Genomic DNA, 13,498 nt, shown 5'->3' on the forward strand with positions numbered 1-13,498 from the left:
TCACCTATATAATTGTATTGTTTAGCACCACTGTACGTATAACCGTATTTCAGCGCTCGCCAGTCACACACGACCTCATTTTACCGATCGTGTGTGCCAGGAGGGCATATCCCGGCGGTTTCTGGGTCGTGTAGGAAGGACCCCCTATCACCGTCACTCACTTGGCGACAGTTCCAAAGGCCGTTGCGGAAAGGGGTTAAAAACCGTTTGTTATAGCACCGACTCATACCTGGGGAAGACCGCACGAAGGCCATGCCCCTGCCTCACCGCCGCACCTACAGGCGTCACAAGGCAAAGGTCCCGTGGTGACCGGGCCTTGCACTGAGGACGATGTGGGGGATGGCCGTGGTATGCTCTCGAGGGTAGGAGTGAGGCAGTCCTCATAAACATGGTGCCCTCAGAGGCCCCTGAGGTGAGGTCCACAGAGGTAGCTCTGGGCGCCGTGAGCGGCCCTATGAGGTAGGTGGCTACGTGGGCTTGAAGGGAGCGCCCGGACCCCTGTGACCGCCCGCACGCTCGAGCCCCATGGTGAATGCAGTGGAGCCTGAGCACGCGGCGACGCCTATGCAGCTGGAAGGGGCCAACTCAAGCCCCTCATGCCCGACGCTGAGTTCGGCCCCTGCCGGTGGAGGTGGTGCGGAGCTGCGAGGAGAGCTTCGGGCTGAGACTTCCCACTTCACGAGCTCAGGGGGCGATGAAGGAGTGTGGTGGAGCCGTGCCTTGGTGCTGGTGGCGGGCTGCCCCATCCTCAAGGGCGAGGCCACTAGTGACTTCAGGGTGGCCCTAGGCACCTTCGAGAGCAAGCTCCGGGTGAAGGAGAAGCACCACGAAGTGGAGCACTAGCGGATGGCGAAGGGGTGGCACCTACTCCAGGAGGAGACGACGACAACCATAAGTAGGACGCCTAGGCACAGGCTCAGGGCAACTGGATCGCCCAGCAGGCCAAGGAGCTCCTTGAGAAGGCCCTGGAGGCCCGCGGCAGCACGAGGACGCCGAGGCCTGCGAAAAGGTGCTCCAGGAGCACGCCTCCTAGTGTGAGCGCTAGATCTAGGCACGGCAGAAGGCCACGGATACCCGTGAGGGCCATCTCGTATCCAGCCAGGGGGAGCTAGCGAAGGGGGAGGAGGAGCTTCTGAAGCGCCAGGGGACGGTTGCTTCCCATGAGGTGGCTGCCCAGACCCAGGAGCGCGAGCTCGCGATAGCCGCGCCCAAGCTGAAGACGGAGCGGGAGGCCCTGCTGACGAAGGAACACGAGCTGGTGGCAGCCTGGACTGAGATCGGTGACCTCAAGCAGTAGGTGCAGGAGACAAACGCTGCCCTTGAGGAGGCCAGTCACGATCTGCTGGCTGAAGCGATGACGCGGCTTTGACTTTGAGCAAGTGACGGCACCCGTTCCAACAGAGCTTCACAAGGAGCTTGAGAAGAAGGTGAAGGTCCATGTGGCTGGCTACATCGGCAGGTTCATGCTTCAAGTCGAGCCCGTCGATGAGGCTGACAATGAGGCTCCCGGCGGGCGAGGTGGCGATGATGGTGAGACGTCCTCCTAGACCCCCCTTTTCTGGATTTTCATCTGTAATAGAGTAGGTACGGCCCTGCGGGGGTGTGAGGACGTCGTTTGGCACCTTTACTTTGGCACCTTTACTTATCTCTCCCTAATAATAAAGTACGGATTGAGTCTTCGGGTTCACCGTCACGACATTTTTGCGAAATAGTCCCTGTTGTTTTAGGTATTCAACCTGCACTCACGTCCCTAAGTGAAATAACTATTCGCAACAGAAAAAAAGGTCCTGAACAGGTGTGCACCGCCCCCACCGCTTCGCCTCGATTGGCACCGGCGCAGGCCACCCCGCCGCTCGACGTCGCCTCGCACCGGAGGCGACCACCACCATCCTCCCCGATCCCTCCCCTCTGCCAACCCGATATAGATGCCTAACCCAAGGGAAACGGCAGGCGGCCAGCGGGCGACGCGAGGCGCGGTGGCGGCTTGAGGAAGAGGGGCAGATGCGTGCGCGGCGTCGACCGATCTGGCGGGTGGTGCGGCGGCTTGTTCCGGTGCCAGCGGCGTCCTGCTCATCCAGAGAAGGAGAGACAAGGGCCCGAGGGAGAGAGGAGACAGAGGAAGAAAGGAGAAGGAGAAGGGGTGCACGCAGGGTGAGGGAGGCAGTCGCCGGCTATGGCGGCTCCGGTGACTGACCGACGGGCTTGCTGCCAAATCGCGCCCACCGGGCAACGCTCTGTGCTGGCTGCACCGACTGCCGCACGCCACCGGACAGCGGCGGTGGAGCCTCCCTCGTGGAGGATTACACCGGCTGCCCCGCGCTTTCCGAGATCCTCCGCATCCTCCCCGTGAAGCGTCGTCATCGTGGGAGGACTTCGATGCCTGGATCGCCGACAACCTCCTCCAAATCCTACAGGAGGTCCAGGTACAACATCTACAAAATTGTGTTCGTGTATGTGGGGTCGACAGATGAATCAATCTCCTTTCAAGTTTCAACCCAGCAACCTTCATGTATGTAGATGTGTATATCAAGGACGCACAGATCCATTGGCCTGCGTACCACACATCCCTTCACTAATTCCATCGGTGTCATTCTTAACAAGGTAAGTATGATTCCCCCATCCATGATTTTCTTAATTGATCTTTGATCCTTGATCTCCCTAATGTCCTTACATTTTATTGATTCTATAAACGATCTCAAACTGGAATATACCAAGATTTAGATGGAACCAATTTTTAGGCCACAATTCCTATAACTTTCCTTGTCAATTTGATAAAATTAGATGTGTGATGGAGGTTGTAACCTATTACGGTATACATTGTCAGAATTCTTCAAGACCCTCTATCGATCCTCACTATCTTTCAAACAATCTGATTTCTGTGTCATTGCTAAACATATGTATATATTTGGTGTGCTGGATTTTCTGATGTATATGCTATATAAGAGGAAGCTATTCGACAATCTGCCCAAGTTGGTACAGATTAGCTCGATTTTATTCAGTAAACATTTATGCTTGATAGATACAAGCCTTCCTCTTTTGCCCTTCTTTTCTCCATCCTCTGCAGGTCTCCAGCACATGTGAATCGTTGTCGTCAAGAGCATGCTTGTGACATCATTAGAATACGTGATGCAGGGCAAAAGGATGTTGTCAGGAATAAAAAAAATTTAATCATTTCCTATTCTTTTTCCTTGCCCGTTTTCGCCGTTATATATACTGTATTTCCCACTGTAATGCACAGCCAAATTTGTATTCTTGAAAGTTTTAGTCATCTCTGCTGCAGCTAAGTGTTCAATTGCAATCTCTAGCCAAGTTCCCTTTGTCGTTGTGTTGAATTTGAGGAAAGGCGACCAAGCAGCTCGTGGCAGCCGTGTCGCGCCTGCTCCACCGCTGCCTTGACTTGCCGACGACATCGCCCGTTGGGCCGCAGGGGGGCAAGATCATCATGGGACCCATTGCCATGGGCGCGAGTATGCTTGATTGCCATGTCGGAGGAAAAGGTCCTAGAGCTTGGTGGTGTGTGTGTGGATTTTTTTTCTCCCGTTGCAATGCATCAATCCATTTATTCATGCATCCATCGATTTACTTTGAATTTTTTCTCAGTCGTCGAACATTAACTGGATTGGTTCATGGATATGCAGTGTGACAAGTCGTGTGAGATGAAGGTGGTGAACCGTCTCAATGTGAAGCCAAGTATGTGAAGGATATGCCATGGATGATGTGGACAGGTAAGGGTAAAAGTTTGAGCTGTCGAATTTTGTGTGATCGAGCTCCTATATGGTCAAACCTAAAAAGTTCAGTGAAGATTTAGATTACATATGGATTCCTTTTTGTTGCCTACAATGCTATAATCACACTAACTATGTGCATGGCATACCAGAGATAATGCAAAAATTGCTTGCCGATAGGCAGCTGGGCGTATGCATAATTGTCGAGGAGGCCGAAGCGAGCGCTATTTCTGGTTTGACTAAATAACGTATTCTGAGGCTCCCTTGTGGTGGAGATCGACTATGCAGTGGGGAAAGGAGCTAGGGGCTGATTCGTAAGCAGAACATTGTCCTACCCAATTATTGTTGATATTAAATCTGCGTTGAGTAAATATCACATCAGGGCTGTCGGAAGGACAAACAATGGGCTGGATCATGAACTAGCCAACGCTTCCAAAGCTCATGGAGACTTTGTGGCTGCGGATGATGTCCCGGACCATGATCTGCTCCGAAAGGAAAATGATGTAGCCTTGGCGTCGGTATCAGGCATTTTGATGGATGTAAAGCGGACTTGATTGTATGTGATGGCGCCCCTGATAGTAAGCTTGCATTGCTAGACAAGTGGCCGATAACCATCTTACATGTGTTTATGGTACTTCTGTTTCTTACTTTGCTTTGGATGATTGCAGTTACTAGACTTCATGATATGGTTTGTTCTGTCCCAGCTTATATAGGCAGTTGGTATATTTTTCTCTTTCTCTGCGTATCAATTTAGATCAGAGATACTTTTCGGAAGTAATTTACAGTATCCATAAGATGCAGTGTCCAAAAATAATGCTACCTTAACCCTGCAGTTTATGCTTAGTATTCTACCTTAAAATGTTTACTTTCGGTGCAATAGCTTCTTTGGATTTTTATATTGAACATTGGACCATTTTTACTGAACCTTTGGATAATTCGTTGCTGTTTATGTTGTAGAACAACATGGTGTAACACTATGGTTCCACTAACTTGATATATTTTCCACTAATGTCCTTCCTGCTTCCATCTACCTTGCTGCCCCATCTCTCCTCTACCAAATCCCAGCTTCATGGTGGATTCATCTACATGTAGTTAATCTCCTAGCGTTGAATCACTGCACAGCTGCACATGAATTGTTATGGACCATTTGTTTTTCTTCAGGAATCCACACCTACAGCAGTTCTCCTAGAAACCATCTGCCTGAAGTTCATCTCCCTACCACTCCGTTAGTACTTCTCTCACCCCATATGCCCTTGGCAGATCACATGTCTCTCTCATCTTACTCACAACTGATTGTTCTTGTTTTGCTGCAGATTTTGTGTTAGAACAGAGAATTGTTAAAGCTGAGATCATAGACAAATCTTATGTTGCAACAACATGTTTGGAGGTTGTGCTGAGAATTAAAATGTCAAGGTTCAAAAAATAGATGCTTCAAGTATTTAATCTCTTTCAAATACTCTTATCATGTTCCTTTCAGTGGTTAGAGCCCACAACTAAGATATGTTTGCTTCACACTCATGCTTGTAATACGCCTATATGGTTCCTTATTTCATCATGTCCACGTTTGTAATTCTCTGGTGCAGCAGAGCTGACTGATAGTAGAGGTTAACCTTCTTTTTAGCCAAAGCTTCCAGTATTGTACTACTTATATGTGCTCTTTGGTGCAGCGCTCACTCAACATATTGATATGTAAGTCAATTTTAGCAAATAACTCTTTGCTTTGTCGTGGTGGCTAAAATACATCACACTTATCTGCACCTAGAACTGAATATTTGATTCTTTTTGCACCTAGAACTGAATATTTGATTCTTTTTGCCTACATGCCAACAGTATCAAAAATGATGTGCATAGTTATCCAGTTAGTTTTGTGAGAACTATATATGATAAACTACTAGAACCAATAGGATAAACTATAGTAGTACTGTTGCATTGGAACACATGATTCTCTGGTTGATATTTGGCATGATGCTTGCATTCAATATCTAGAATCTTGCAGCTCAAACCATATGAATGTGATCCCTATATGGTGTTCCAGTGGTGAAAACTAGAGCATATACTATATTCAAATTTTTTTGTTACACATCAGGCATACATTGGATGGACGAACCATACAAATAGTAATCAATCTGATATGGTTTAGTCACATATACTTTTTTGTTTTCTTCTAGTGTGTAGTCATCTCTTATAGTGACCACAAATTAGTACATATAAATTCAATTTTATGATCACTGTTAATATGAACAAGATTCTTGCTCTATGTCATTTATGGTTAGTGATATGTGACAGTGAGTTGCACTATTTTTTTCATCCTATTAGCAAAGCATCACAGTACGAGCTATATTCAGATGTACATGATGGTAGACGTGCATATCATGCTGGTTTTCTACTCTACAGTTTTGGGCACCCATGGTGTCAATTTTGAACTGTCATAGTCTGGATTATAAAATGTTTCAATGCATGCGAATATGGCCTGATTTATTAACAAAGAGAACTCTATATGCTTTTTTGCCCGGTGCAACGCACGGGCATTTGTACTAGTAAAAACAAATTTAATCATTTCCTATTCTTTTTCCTTGCCCGTTTTCGCCGTTATATAGACTGTATTTCCCACTGTAATGCACAACCAAATTTGTATTCTTGAAAGTTTTAGTCATCTTTGCTGCAACTAAGTGTTCAATTGCAATCTTTAGCCAAGTTCCCTTTGTTGTTGTGTTGAATTCGAGGAAAGGCGACCAAGCAGCTCATGGCAGCCGTGTCACGCCTGCTCCACCACTGCCTTAACTTGCCGACGACATCGTCGGTTGGGCCGCAGGGGGGCAAGACCATCGTGGGACCCATTGCCATGGGCGCCGAGTATGCTTGATTGCCATGTCGGAGGCAAAGGTCCTAGAGCTTGGTGGTGTGTGTGTGGATTTTTTTCTCCTCTTGCAATGCATCAATCCATTTATTCATGCACCCATCGATTTACTTTGAATTTGTTCTCAGTCATCGAACATTAACTGGATTGGTTCATGGATATGCAGTGTGACAAGTCGTGTGAGATGAAGGTGGTGAACCGTCTCAATGTGAAGCCAAGTATGTGAAGGATATGCCATGGATGATGTGGATAGGTAAGGGTAAAAGTTTGAGCTGTCGAATTTTGTGTGATCGAGCTCCTATATGGTCAAACCTAAAAAGTTCAGTGAAGATTCATATTACATATGGATTCCTTTTTGTTGCCTACAATGCTATAATCACACTAACTATGTGCATGGCATACCAGAGATAATGCAAAAATTGCTTGCCGATAGGCAGCTGGGCGTATGCATAATTGTCGAGGAGGCCGAAGCCAGCGCTATTCTGGTTTGACTGAATAACGTATTCTGAGGCTCCCTTGTGGTGGAGATCAACTATGCAGTGGGGAAAGGAGCTAGGGGCCGATTCGTAAGCAGAACATTGTCCTACCCAATTATTGTTGATATTAAATCTGCGTTGAGTAAATATCACATCAGGGCTGTCGGAAGGACAAACAATGGGCTGGATCATGAACTAGCCAACGTTTCCAAATCTCATGGAGACTTTGTGGCTGCGGATGATGTCTCGGACCATGATCTACTCTGGAAGGAAAATGATGCAGCCTTGGCGTCGGTATCAGGCATTTTGTTGGATGTAAAGCGGACTTGATTGTATGTGATGGCGCCCCTGATAGTAAGCTTGCATTGCTAGACAAGTGGCCGATAACCATCTTACATGTGTTTATGGTACTTTTGTTTCTTACTTTGCTTTGGATGATTGCAGTTACTGGACTTCATGATATGGACGAGTTTGTTCTGTCCCAGCTTATATAGGCGGTTGGTATATTTTTCTCTTTCTCTGCATATCAATTTAGATCAGAGATACTTTTTGGATGTAATTTGAAGTATCCATAAGATGCAGTGTCCAAAAATAATGCTACCTTAACCGTGCAGTTTATGCTTAGTATTCTACCTTAAAATGTTTACTTTTGGTGCAATAGCTTCTTTGGATTTTTATATTGAACATTGGACCATTTTTACTCAACCTTTAGATAATTCGTTGCTGTTTATGTTGTAGAACAACATGGTGTACAACTATGGTTCCACTAACTTGATATATTTTCCACTAATGTCCTTCTTGCTTCCATCTACCTTGCTGCCCCATCTCTCTTCTACCAAATCCCAGCTTCATGGTGGATTCATCTACAGGTAGTTAATCTCCTAGCACTGAATCACTGCACAACTGCACATGAATTGTTATGGACCATTTGGTTTTCTTCAGGAATCCACACCTACAGTAGTTCTCCTAGAAACCATCTGCCTGAAGTTCATCTCCCTACCACTTCGTTAGTACTTCTCTCACCCCATATGCCCTTGGCAGATCACATGTCTCTCTCATCTTACTCACAACTGATTGTTGTTGTTTTGCTGCAGATTTTGTGTTAGAACAGAGACTTGTTAAAGCTGAGATCATAGACAAATCTTATGTTGCAACAACAGGTTTGGAGGTTGTGCTGAGAATTAAAATGTCAAGGTTCAAAAAATAGATGCTTCAAGTATTTAATCTCTTTCAAATACTCTTATCATGTTCCTTTCAGTGGTTAGAGCCCACAACTAAGATATGTTTGCTTCACACTCATGCTTGTAATACGCATATATGGTTCCTTATTTCATCATGTCCACGTTTGTAATTCTCTGGTGCAGCAGACCTGACCGATAGTAGAGGTTAACCTTCTTTTTAGCCAAAGCTTCCAGTATTGTACTAATTATATGTGCTCTTTGGTGCAGCGCTCACTCAACATATTGATATGTAAGTCAATTTTAACAAATAACTCTTTGCTTTGTCGTGGTGGCTAAAATACATCACACTTATCTGCACCTAGAACTGAATATTTGATTCTTTTTGCACCTAGAACTGAATATTTGATTCTTTTTTCCTGCATGCCAACAGTATCGAAAATGATGTGCATAGTTATCCAGTTAGTTTTGTGAGAACTATATATGATAAACTACTAGAACCAATAGGATAACTATAGTAGTACTGTTGCATTGGAACACATGATTCTCTAGTTGATATTTTGCATGATGCTTGCATTCAATATCTAGAATCCTGCACCTCAAACCATATGAATGTGATCCCTATATGGTGTTCCCGTGGTGAAAACTGGAGCATATACTATATTCAAATTTTTTTGTTACACATCAGGCATACATTGGATGGACGAACCATACAAATAGTAATCAATCTGATATGGTTTAGTCACATATACTTTTTTGTTTTCTTCTGGTGTGTAGTCATCTCTTATAGTGACCATAAATTAGTACATATAAATTCAATTTTATGATCACTGTTAATATGAACAAGATTCTTGCTCTATGTCATTTATGGTTAGTGATATGTAACAGTGAGCTGCACTATTTTTTTCATCCTGTTAGCAAAGCATCACAGTACGAGCTATATTCAGATGTACATGATGGTAGACGTGCATATCATGTTGGTTTTCTACTCTACAGTTTTGGGCACCCATGGTGTCAATTTTGAACTGGCATAGTCTGGATTATAAAATGTTTCAATGCATGCGAATATGGCCTGATTTATTAACAAAGAGAACTCTATATGCTTTTTTGCCCGGTGCAACGCACGGGCATTTGTACTAGTATACCCTTTAATACTTGTGTTACGCCTTCGTTACCCTTTGAAGACCCCTTTTCCCCTTTTACATTGCCTTTTTGCGCTTCATCGCTGGGACCCAGCCCCCGAGTAGGATACGAACGTTGCTGGTATGCTCGCATGTGGGCTCGGCAAGGCCAGAAGGTGTTGGGCCCTTGGGCTGGTAGGAGCTCCTGAGACGCGATGCTCGAGGATCCCCCCTTGACACGGAGGTGGCTTGTGCTAGGGGTCAAATAAGCTTCGAGAGGTACATGAGCAAATGAGAACCCAAAAGGTGCTACAATACTTGAGGGGCTCTTTTGACTTAGCTTTCTTTAGGCGTGCGCTGCATGCCATTGAGCACTAGTGGGGTGGCACACGCTGGCGCCTTTGTGAGGCTCCCTGGCTGGGCTCTTTGAGGGGAAGGAACCAACATGGCGCTCGCGAGGGCTGCTCATGGATCCTTCGATATCCTGCATTAGTAGAGATGGAGGCCGGGAAGATTTTGTGGATGAAGAGTTAGCGCGGGAGTGCACATGAGGTCGCTTATGGGTACCACACGTGAAGATATAAGCACCAAGGACTTCGGTGAGGTAGTGTGCATGGGAGTTGGCCCGTGACCTAGAGCTCAGTAGCTTGGGTTTTTCAACGCTGCTGGGATTGACCCGAGCATAGCCACCATGCCTAGCCCCCAGTCGCATGACAGGCATGGGAGACATGCCGGGCGCTGAAGCCTTCTGATGGGTCACTAGTACAGCGAGGTTCTAAACAAATGGTTTTAACCCCTTTCCGCGTTGGCATTGGGAACCATCGCCAAGTGAGTGTGGGCGATAGGGGGGTCCTTCCCACACGACCCAGAAACCGTCGGGGATATGCCCTCCTGGCACACACGCTCGGCAAAATGAGGTCGTGTGCGACTGGCGAGCACCCAAATATAGAAATACATACAGTAGTGCTAAAAAATACAATTATACAAGTGAAATCATTTCTGGTTGTAAGTACATCCGACATAGTCAGCCAGCGCTAAACGTTTCCGTTCGTATATACATCCCACACAGTCGCTCCAAGGAAAATGTTTCTGTCCGCAAGTACATCACACACAATTTTCCCTGTTAAATTAGTTGTGATAGCGTTTCCATTGCACATGGTATTAACAATTTTATCGTTTGCGTTATTGAATTCATCACACACAGTGCCTAGAAGAAACTGTGTGTCAAGGGTTGTCCATCACACACAGTTTTTATGTGGTAAACGTTTGTGCCAGGTGGCCTAACGCAAATAGTTTTCAAGAGGATGTCGTGTGTGATTGTTCATTAATTTAACATGGTTTATTCCTAGAAACTGTGTGCGTTATTGAATGCATCGCACACGGTCTTTTCTCAATAACCGTTTACAATAGAAAAACCAAATTAGCTGGCTAATTATCCGATTATTTATAATCCATTTATTAATCTAATTGAAATTTCATATTAAGCACATAATATATTTCATTTTCATAATTGAAATACATCAGAGTACAACATCATATAGCTTCAGCACTCAGCTACCCCATTACACAACTACACCAGGACCAAGTTTCACATGCAACATCTATAACCTTTCGAAATTAGCTTCATAGACGGTCCATAGACAAATGTATCTCATCTGGAAAACTAGCGAAGCAGAAGGCGAATATTGAGCCTTCATTGATGTTGAAGGTCTTTGTAACTTTAGGCCCGTGCCTGTGGATGATTGACCGTCCATCCTTCGTCCTCTCCAGGAACACTACAATATTGAACCATGGGTGTTGTATGAATACCTTCCTTGCCTCCTGACCATACAGGTGGTTCGAGAGGTAATCATTAGTGAACTGCTATGGAAAGGCCTGAAAACAAGGATGTGCATAAATATCTTCTCTATATTGGAGGGCAAAGGAATAAAAAAGGCATGGTATAATAGTTAGTATCATCTTGTAGTGAACTGATGTCTTCTTCATTGTGCAGACAAAGATCTTGTTGTTTTTTGTCGCTAATTTCTTTATCCTAACAATCTTTCTGAGTTTCTTGACTTGACTGATATTCTTGGACAACTCATTTCCCAATATGCAAAAATGGTTAAAACCTCTGACAGCAGGACCTACATGTGCAAGACCAAATAGTTAAAAACCTAAATATTAGAATGGCTCCTGCAATTGCACAATAATGTGATATATACATATATTAGACAATGGACCATGCACGTGCTAACCTCAATTGTAAACCTCAGTGCTTGCCATTGTTTCCCTACAACACATATAAGGTAGTTAGTCATCAGGTTAAGTAAGGGTTCACATGCTATCATTAAAATATGTTGATGAAAAATAATCACATTGCAGATTCATCAGATTAATTGAAGCCACATGGAAAACCCATTTATCCAAACCAAGCACGATTACGAATTAGAAAATATAGCACTTGTATATGTTTCTCATGTATTAAGTGCAGCCAAATTCGATTTATTCCTCACATGCACATGAATATAAAATTCTACCCACAACAATTGGACATCGCAGTCTAGAATTGAACCAAGCAGTTAACTAAACACCACAACAAATGAACCAAACATTAACTGAGCACCACATTGCACAATATAACATAATCCTAATAGAAGATCAGATAGTTAACCAAACCAAGCATGCTTAACAATTTGGAAATATAACAATTGTATTTTTTATGTATTTACTACAGCCAAATTCAATTTATTCCTCACATTGTATACAATAATAGAATGCACCCACAACTATTGAACATCGCATTGCAGAATTGAACCAAAAAAAATAGTTAACTAAACACCACAATAAATGAACCAAACGTTAACTGAGCACCACATTGCACAGTATAACATACTCCTAATAGAAGATCAGACAGTTAACCAAACCATGCATGCTTAACAACATGGAAATATAGAAATTGTATTTGTTTCTCATGTATTTAGTGCTGCCAAATTTGATTTATTTCTCACATGGTATACAATAATAGAATGCGCCCACAACAATTGAACATCTCGTTGCAGAATTGAACCAAACAGCCAACCGCGTCGTGTCGTCGGTGCACGAGGCGTCGACGGTGGCCTCGACGGCAAGGTGCTCCTCCAAGATCTGGGGGTCGACACGAATGGCAGCCATCGTGACCTCATCCGCGTGTGCGGCCGCGATTTGCTTCTCCGCCGCCAAATGGTCCTTGGGATCCTGCCTATACTGCGCCCACCATGGCTTATGGCGGCGCTTATTTGTTGGAGGGGTCGGTGATTTGGGTGGAAGGTGTCGCGTCGGGGCTCGGGGCATGTGGGATGTGGAAGGAGAAGGAGGATGGGGATTTTGTGTGGATTACCTACCTGGATAGCTGAGGCTGAGCAACGTGGAGGAGGGTCGCCGGTGAGGAGGCGACGCTACAAACAAGGATTGAAGGTTTCAACTTGGAAAGGAAGGAGAAAATAGGGGAAATGTGGCTTTTGGTAAGGGGGAGGGGCGGGGAGGTAGATATTTCCGCGGAAGCCGGAAATTTGGAATCGCTTCTGCGAAAAAACTGGCGCGCAAAGTGTCATCCGACACGGTCCCTTATTCAGAACTATGTACAATATGTGAACATCACAAAAGATTCAAATAGCTTAACCCGTGTGTATTGACTTTGGACGTCAAAAAATTTGGTTCAAATTTCCTTGGTTACAATGGTCATCCACGTCATTGCATAACTTGGGCACACAAAGGAGACTAACTTCTTAATCGAGCGAATTCAGCAATTAAACAGAGCTAGTTGACCTAAACATTACTCTAATAAATTAAAGATCGACACTCTTAATTCAACAAAACAAGGAGTACTACTACGGCTGGTGCTCGTCGATCTCCGCCACCGCCTCCATGTCTAGCTCACGCCCGACGGTCTCCTGGGCAAGGGGTTCCATGGCATCAATTGCACCATACTCGGCAAGCATCTCACCATCCGTGTCCGCCATATCTTTGGAATAGGTTGCCATGAGCTGCACGTGGGTGGCTGTGATCTGGGCTTTGGCGGGCTCCGTCGTGGCAAGGTATGCCGCGTAGGAACAGACGGCTCCTCAAACTCTCTCGGCGATTGCCAACTCTTCGGCTATGGGTTGCCGACCGTTGTCGGAGT

The 13,498-nt window shown here is 45.0% G+C and overlaps 1 long non-coding RNA gene across 10 annotated transcripts; it reads left to right on the top strand.

Moving 5' to 3' along the window:
* Positions 1-1,798: 1,798 nt before the first annotated feature.
* On the top strand, positions 1,799-9,214 carry LOC123085876 (uncharacterized). Of its 10 annotated transcripts, none has more exons than XR_006440059.1 (10): positions 1,799-2,423; positions 2,518-3,513; positions 3,639-3,725; positions 3,878-4,950; positions 5,039-6,624; positions 6,749-6,835; positions 6,988-7,412; positions 7,503-7,555; positions 7,797-8,064; positions 8,153-9,214. It is a non-coding gene; the product is annotated as an uncharacterized lncRNA (long non-coding RNA). The 10 variants fall into 10 exon arrangements; XR_006440062.1 differs by having other exon boundaries at positions 7,928-8,064; XR_006440063.1 differs by having other exon boundaries at positions 6,988-7,390.
* The last annotated feature ends 4,284 nt before the right edge of the window (positions 9,215-13,498 follow it).

The sequence above is a fragment of the Triticum aestivum genome, chromosome 4A (genome assembly GCF_018294505.1).
Source record: "Triticum aestivum cultivar Chinese Spring chromosome 4A, IWGSC CS RefSeq v2.1, whole genome shotgun sequence".
In the NCBI taxonomy this organism is placed as follows: Eukaryota; Viridiplantae; Streptophyta; class Magnoliopsida; order Poales; family Poaceae; genus Triticum; species Triticum aestivum.